Here is an 8,327-nt window from a genome sequence, read left to right on the forward strand (position 1 = left end):
ATTACTCAGTTTTAAAAAAGAAGGAAATCTTACTATTTGCAACAACATGGATAGACCTGGAAGACATCATGCCAAGTGAATAAGTCAATCATAGCAGGACAAATACCCCCATGATCCTACTTACATTGTCAAACTTATATAAGCAGGAAAAAAAAAAAAAAGTGGAAGTTGTCAGGGGAAGAAGGCAAGGGGAATTGGGGAGAAGTTCAACAGATATAAAGTTACAGTTATAAAAATGAATAAGATCTAGAGATCTAGCTATACAACACACTGCCTATAGGTAACACTATGGAATTGCGCACTTGAAAATTTGCTAAGAGCGAAGATCTAGTTAAGTGTTCTTACAACAAAAACAACAAAAGCAAAGGAACCTAAGGAAAATTGTGGAGTTGTTTATAACCTTGATTGTGGTGGTGGTATCAACAGTTCAGTTCAGTCCCTCGGCTGTGTCTGACTCTCTGCGACCCCATGGACTGCAGCACACCCGGACTCCCTGTCCATTGCCAACTCCTGGAGTTTACTCAAACTCATATGAATTGAGTCGGTGATGCCATCCAACCATCATCCTCTGTCATCCCCTTCTCCTCCTGCCTTCAATCTTTCCCAACATCAGGGTCTTCAAATGAGTCAGTTCTTCCCACCAGGTGGCCAAAGTATTGGAGTTTCAGCCTTAGCATCAATCCTTCCAATGAATATTCAGGACTGATTTCTTTTAGGATTGACTGGTTGGATCTCCTTGTATTCCAAGGGACTCTCAAGAGTCTTCTCTAACACCATAGTTCAAAAGCATTAATTTTTTAGCGCTGAGCTTTCTTTATGGTCCCAACTCTCACAACCATACATGACTACTGGAAAAACCATAGCTTTGATTAGATGGACCTTTGTTGGCAAAGTAATGTCTCTGCTTTTTAATATGTGCTGTCTAGGTTGGCCATAACTTTTCTTCTAAGGAGCAAATGTCTTTTAATTTCATGGCTGCAGTCACCATCTGCTGTGATTTTGGAGCCCAAGAAAATAAAGTCTGTCACTGTTTCCACTGTTTCCCTATCTATTTGCCATGAAGTGATGGGACCAGATGCCATGATCTTCGTTTTCTGAATGTTGAGTTTTAACCCAACTTTTTCACTCTCCTCTTTGACTTTCATCAAGAGGCTCTTTAGTTCTTCTTTGCTTTCTGCCATAAGGGTGGTATCATCTGCATATCTGAGGTTATTGATATTTCTCCCAGCAATCATGATTCCAGCTTGTGCTTCACCCAGCCAGCATTTCTCATGATGTACTCTGCATATAAGTTAAATAAGCAGGGTGACAATATACAGCTTTGACATACTCCTTTCCCGATTTGAAACCAATCTGTTGTTCCACGTCCAGTTCTAACTGTTGCTTCCTGACCCACATACAGATTTCTCAAGAGGCAGGTCAGGTGGTCTGGTATTCCCACCTCTTTAAGAATTTTCCAGAGTTTGTTGTGGTCCACATAGTCAAAGGCTTTGGCAGAGTCAATAAAGCAGAAATAGATGTTTTTCTGGAATTCTCTTGCTTTTTCGATGATCCAACATATGTTGGCAATTTGATCTCTGGTTCCTCTGCCTTTTCTAAATCCAGCTTGAACATCTGGAAGTTCACGGTTCACGTACTGTTCAAGCCTGGCTTAGAGAATTTTGAGCGTTGCTTTACTAGCATGTGAGATGAGTGCAATTGTGTGGTAGTTTGAACATTCTTTGGCATTGCCTTTCTTTGAGATTGGAATGAAAACTGACCTTTTCCAGTCCTGTGGCCATTGCTGAGTTTTCCACATTTGCTGGCATATTGAATGCAGCACTTTCACAGCATCATCTTTTAGGATTTGAAATAGCTCAACTGGAATTCCATCATCTCCACTAGCTTTGTTCATAGTGATGCTTCCTAAAGCCCACTTGACTTCTCATTCCAGGATGCCTGGCTCTAGGTGAGTGACCATACCATCATGATTATCTGGTCATGAAGATCTTTTTTGTGTAGTTCTTCTGTGTATTTTTGCCACCTCTTAGTATCTTCTGCTTCTGTTAGGTCCATACCATTTCTCTCCTTTATTGCGTCCATCTTGGCATGAAATATTCCCTTGGTATCTCTAATTTTCTTGAAGAGATCTCTTTCCCATTCTTTTGTTTTCCTCTATTTCTTTGCATTGATCGCTGAGGAAGGCTTTCTTATTTCTCCTTATTCTTTGGAACTCTGCATTCAAATGGGAATATCTTTCCTTTTCTCCTTTGCCTTTCGCTTCTCTTCTATTCGCAGCTATTTGTAAGGCCTCCTCAGACAATCATTTTTCCTTTTTGCATTTCTTTTTCTTGGGGATGGTCTTGATCCCTGCCTCCTGTACAGTGTCACAAACCTCCATCCATAGTTCTTCAGGCACTCTATCTATCAGACCTAATCCCTTGAATCTATTTTTCACCTCCACTGTATAATCATAAGGGATTTGATTTAGGTCATACCTGAATGGTCTAGTGGTTTTCCCTACTTTCTTCAATTTAAGTCTGAATTTGACAATAAGGAGTTCATGATCTAAGCCACAGTCAGCTCCCAGTCTTGTTTTTGCTGACTGTGTAGAGCTTCTCCATCTTTGGACATACATATGTCCAAATTTATCAAATTATATACATTAATATGTGCCTTTTTGGTATATCAATTATACCTCAATAAAGTTGTAAAAGTAAATAAACAAAAGAAATATCAAGTTCATGTAACAGAGAGGAAGTATGTTTTTGCCTTTACCAAGGAGAATTTGGGGAAAGATTCCCATTCCCAAATTACTCCCTGAAATGGACAACCTACGTTAACTAGACAAAATAATATTCAACATTCTGAATAATTTCAAGTTTTATAAAATAAATGTGTAAAAAATAAAACCCATTCCCACTTACTTGTATTTCTTGTTTTCTTAAAAAATGTGAAGCAGTATTAAATTTTAACAAATGAAATTTTTTGCCTCTTATCAGATAATTATGTGCTTTTTCTCTTATAATTTGTTAATGTGGTAAATCTTACTAATAGATTTTCCTAACATTAGATCAGCCTTGTTTTGGGGGGATAAACCCAGTTTGGTCATACTGTATTATTAGTTTTGTGGGGTTTTGTTTTGTTTTGTTAATTTTTTAAAGCAATTTTTGGTAGTGCCATCATGGCATGTTCAATTCTCCGACTAGGGAACTGAACCCACAACCTCCGAATTGGAAGCAAGAATGTTAACCACTGGCCTGCCAGGGAAATCCCTGGTTTTGTGTTTTTGTTTGTTTGGTTTGGTTTGTTTTTGCCCAAATTTTATTTATACCTTTATATTTAGAAATGAAGTTGGTTTACAGTTTTCCCTATTATTTTCGTTTTATTTTGGATTCAAGTTTTTGCCAATCTAATAAAATGAGTTTTGGGGTTCCTTTCATACTCTATTTATATCTGTGGAACAGTTTATAGAGATTGGAACTCTATACTCCTTAGAAATTTGGTAAGACTCACCTGTAAGAAACTACTCATATCTTAATAAGTAATTTATGTAGATTTAATCAGGGATTTAATGTCTTTCAAAGTCATAGGATTTAGGTCATTTATTTCTTATTGAATCAGTTTTAACGGATTATAGTTTTTCTAGAAAATTGACTATTTTGCATATTGCAGTTAATTGACATAAAGTTGTACATGATTGTTCCTTGTTACCTTTCTTAATTTCTGGTATATTTGTGATTCTGTTGCTTTCCAATTTCTAATTTCAGTACTGTTTTGGATATCTTTTGTATGTAAAGCCACACTGAGACTGGCCATAGGAAAGCCCAGTTTTAAATGTGTTGTTATAGCCAATGCTTACAATAGTCCAGAGTTTGAAGTTGGAACAGAAATGGAAATGCCACTAGAACTGCTCCCTTATAACTTCTGTCTCTAATTCCTCCCATTTGAGTCACATAACCTGTATGCCTGTACATGCCCCTTAGAAATTTGTTCTTTTAAGGAAATACAAAGTGGTGGTATTCTATTTTCTCTAATTGCTTAGCCCATTCATAAAACAGAAGACAATAAGATATCTCTCCTGAAATATGTCTTTTCCAGTTTCAGTATCCGCAGTTTTTCTAATAGTTACTCAAATACCCTGGATCTCAAGCTCTTCACCAGCTCTCTCCTTCTAGTGATCCAGCCCAGTGCCCCAGCATCTTAACCAAGTAGGATGAGTCTAGTAGGTTGGACCCTTCCACGAGTGTTTCCTAAAATGCATTGACTTCTGCTTGCTCCATTGCATTATTGACTCATGTTAATTTTGCAGTCTACCAAACATTTGGGTCTTTTTTGCATATGCTATTGAGGGCTCTTTATTCCCAAACATATACGAGAAGAACTTCTTCATTATGTAATTCCCTAGTCTGTAGACTTATAGAGAGAATTTGAAACATGTCTGGGCTATAATCAAGCATCCTCATAGGTGAGGACAGAGGAGCAAACAGGCAGTTCTGCACTCAGCAATCTAGAGGAAGAGCTCTTTATCTATGACGGAAGACATGTCGGCTGGGTCATACCATAGTCCAATTGCCAAGAACAGGACAGGAAAAAGAATGACTATTTATTGAGAACCTAGAGTATCAAATCTATGTTAGGTGCTTTGTATCTGTTATCTCACATAGAGAGCTTTAGTCCACAAAACAACAGGAGATCAAGGTGGAGCATGAGTAAATGAAGATTCAGATAAGCAAATGCCAGATAAAATCATCTCCATTTTATTTATGAGGAAACCAATGCTAGGAGCATGATTTGCCCAAAATGACACAGCTGAAAAGCAACGGGACCTTATTTGACTTTAAAATTCATGTAATTTCTTCTACATTGTGAACAGATGCAGTAGGGGGAGCAAGGGCACTTGTGCAATGCTTAACAAAGGATTTTCACCTACATTAACTCTTGACTCGATCTTCATAACATCTTGATGTGATAGGCAGAGCATGTGATACAATCTTTATTTCACAGGTAAAGATATCAGTGCTCAGAGAATCAAGTGGCCTACCCAAGGTCACCCAGCTTGACAATGAGGTTGCAGAGTAGATCTTGACCCCAGGCTCTCTGACAACAAACACAGGGCAAATACCTCTCTGGGCCGCTGGCGTGGGGAAGGAGGGCAGCAGGGAATGGGGCAAGGGCTGATTACCAGTGTGGAAGTAGGGATGGGGAAAGCTCGAACTCTAACCTTACCAAGAAGTTACAATGCTCTGTTATTATTTTTTAATCATCTTGAGCCTTCAGGAGACACAGAAGAAAGAAAGGTCAAATGACCTTTCTTTCTCTGACCAAGAAGCAGAACAGCCTAGGACAGATAACTTCACTGTTTCTTCCACGTGAGAATGAGGCTGCCATTTGCCATCAATGACACTAGTGCAGTAGGTTCTTGTGGAGAAGGAGGCTGAAAAGCCAGAGCCCAGTGAACATATTGGCCTTTGATTTCTTCAGTAAAGTCAGAATCTTTAAAAAAAAGAAAAATACTGAAAATGAGTCAAATGTGTTCATGTCCTAATCCATTAGGACAGGTAGAAGACAGGTAGATTTAACATCAGTCAGATATCCATGGAACATATGATTTACCAGTTATTTCAGTTCAATGCAGTCACTTAGTCGTGTCCGACGTTTTGCAACCCCATGGAATGCAGCACACAAGGCCTCCCTGTCCATCACCAACTCCCAGAACTTGTTCAGACTCATGTCTGTTGAGTTGGTGATGCCATCCAACCATCTCATCCTCTGTCATCCCCTTCTCCTCCTGCCTTCAATCTTTCTCAGCATCAGAGTCTTTTCCAATGATTCAGCTCTTTACATCAGTTGGCCAAAGTATTGGAGCTTCAGCTTTAGCATCAGTCCTTCCAATGAATATTCAGGACTGATTTCCTTTAGGATTGACTGGTTTGATCTCCTTGCAGTCCAAGGGAATCTCAAGAGTCTTTTCCAACACCACAGTTTAAAAACATCAATTCTTCGGCGCTGAGCTTTCTTTATGGTCTAACTCTCACATCCATACATGACTACTGGAAAAACCATAGCTTCGACTAGATGGACCTTTGTTGGTAGAGTAATGTCTCTGCTTTTTAATATGCTGTCTAGGTTGGTCATAACTTTTCTTCTAAGGAGCAACTGTCTTTTAATCTCATGGCTGCAGTCACCATCTGCGGTGATTTTGGAGCCCAAGAAAATAGTCTGTCACTGCTTCCATTGTTTCCCCATCTATTTGCCATGAAGTGATGGGACTGGATGCCATGATCTTAGTTTTTTGAATGTTGAGTTTTAACCCAACTTTTTCACTCTCCTCTTTCACTTTCATCAAGAGGCTCTTTAATTTCTCTTTCCTTTCTGCCAGAAGGGTGGTGTCACATCTGCATATCTGAAGTTATTGATATTCCTCCCTGCAATCTTGATTCCAGTTTGCAGGGGGAAAAAAGTTATTTAAACTTCACTTAAGTCAAACACCAGCTTATTCAGACCTGCAAAATAAAGGCTTTTCCTGTTAGTTGGTAATTTACGGTCTGATTACTGGTTCACATGTGGACTGAACTGAAAGCAAATCACCCCATAAGGGAAATTCTCTTTTTTGTGACACCAACAATGCAGGTCTATTGCTCTCTTTGAAGCCTGACTGAGAAACTTTCTCCTGGAGAATAGGAAATGACTGGGGGGAGCCTATATGCCAACAATCAAACCAGCATTCTTCACCTGTCAACAAGTGGTGGACATGTGCTTTCACCATGGCACTCAAGTAAGAGCCTCAGAATTTATCCCTGCAACCAAGACATTAAGAAATCTGGGAGCAGACTTTGAGCTTTACCAGGGCCTTCCAAGCCTGCCTGTGGCTCAAATTCACCACCCAAGCGCCTTAAAAGAATATACATATGCCTAGACTCCTCCAAGAAAGGATTCTGCTACAGAGAAATATGTTTAAACTACACGATGAGTATGCCATGTCAGCCTTTCAGCAAAATCCAGACTAAAAAAGAGATGAAGGGAGAACTTGTACATTCAAAGAAAAGTAAGAGATACTGCTACCAATGCGATGTTTGAACTTAGCTGATTCCCATTTCAAATGAACACAAACCAGGTAAAAACAATGAACAAAAACACAAGAAAATTTGGGCCATTTGGAAGACGATTGAAATTTTGAACACTGATTGGATATATGATATATTACTCTTCCTCTTGAGATATAATGATAATATTGTGGTTGTTTTTTAAAAAACTACTTTACATTGTAAAGATAAAATAATATGTTCTCTAGAATTTGCTTCAAATAAGGGAGGAGTGAGTAGAAATATAGAGGAGGCAGGACTGGTTTTAATTCATAATTAAATGCTCATTTACATGAGGATAAAGGAGGTTCACTATGCTTTTTGGTCTACTTCAGTATATTTTTGAAATTTTCCATAATAAAAATGTAATCTCCTAGGTTTGTGAACTGTTCTATTTCTTGTCACACACAGCTTAACACACATATATAATGTGCCACCCTGTTCTAATGTGAATTCACTGTTCACTCCCCAGAACAGAAGTAAAGGGAAATGGGAGCACGGCACTTTGGTACTTGGCGCAGACACAAGCTCCAGCGTTTCGTGTAAGGTTTTTCCTGGTTCTAGACTGAGGTATGTAGGAGAGCTGTTGCTACATTAGATCAGTCTGGTTACCTCTAAAAGACTAATTTCTTCTTCTTCTGAGCTACAGCAGTCTGGTGTTTTTTCTTTTCTTTTCTTTTCTTTTAGGTAAGAAGTGGAGTTATTCAGATTCAGAGAGACGCACACTCCACAGACAGAAGTGGGCCTTCGCAGAGGATGAGCGCTGTGTTTTTCCTTCATAGACTGCCATGCCTACAGGACAACATGTGTGTGCGCTTGTGTGTGAGTGCCTTGGGCCACCAAGTACCTTTGGGCGGGTTGTGCACTGCACAAGAGTATCACATTTAAGGGGACACCCTCATAGCGTCAACATTGTGGATTTATATTTGTACTATGATAACTATCTTGAAAATGGTAATAAAATTTTCTAACAAAATCAGTACTTTTCATAACAGCCCCAACTTTCCAACAGATGGAAGCAAAATTGTCTTACGGCAGGTACATCTTTTCTAATTACGGACTCACTGTATGGGCTAGCAGTGGACTTGAACTGCTTGACTTCCTGACTTTGAATTCCTTCCCCACAAACCACTCACTGACTTTATAATCTTCACAAGTTACTGAATAGCCCTGAGCCCAAGTTTCTTCATCTGTAAAATGGGATGATTATATTGAGAGCATTGTTCAAAGCATTAAATGTACGTGAAACAGTGTCTGGCACAT

General features: G+C 39.0%; 1 long non-coding RNA gene across 1 annotated transcript in view; it reads left to right on the forward strand.

The window, feature by feature from the left end:
* Positions 1 to 8,049, forward strand: part of LOC133041511 (uncharacterized) — an 84,292-nt gene extending 76,243 nt beyond the window's left edge. Inside the window, exons 2-3 of the long non-coding RNA XR_009689257.1 lie at positions 7,537 to 7,634; positions 7,752 to 8,049. This is a non-coding gene — a long non-coding RNA (uncharacterized LOC133041511). The remainder of the gene's footprint in view (positions 1 to 7,536; positions 7,635 to 7,751) is intronic.
* The last annotated feature ends 278 nt before the right edge of the window (positions 8,050 to 8,327 follow it).

The sequence above is a fragment of the Dama dama genome, chromosome 3, assembly GCF_033118175.1.
Source record: "Dama dama isolate Ldn47 chromosome 3, ASM3311817v1, whole genome shotgun sequence".
NCBI lineage: Eukaryota > Metazoa > Chordata > Mammalia > Artiodactyla > Cervidae > Dama > Dama dama.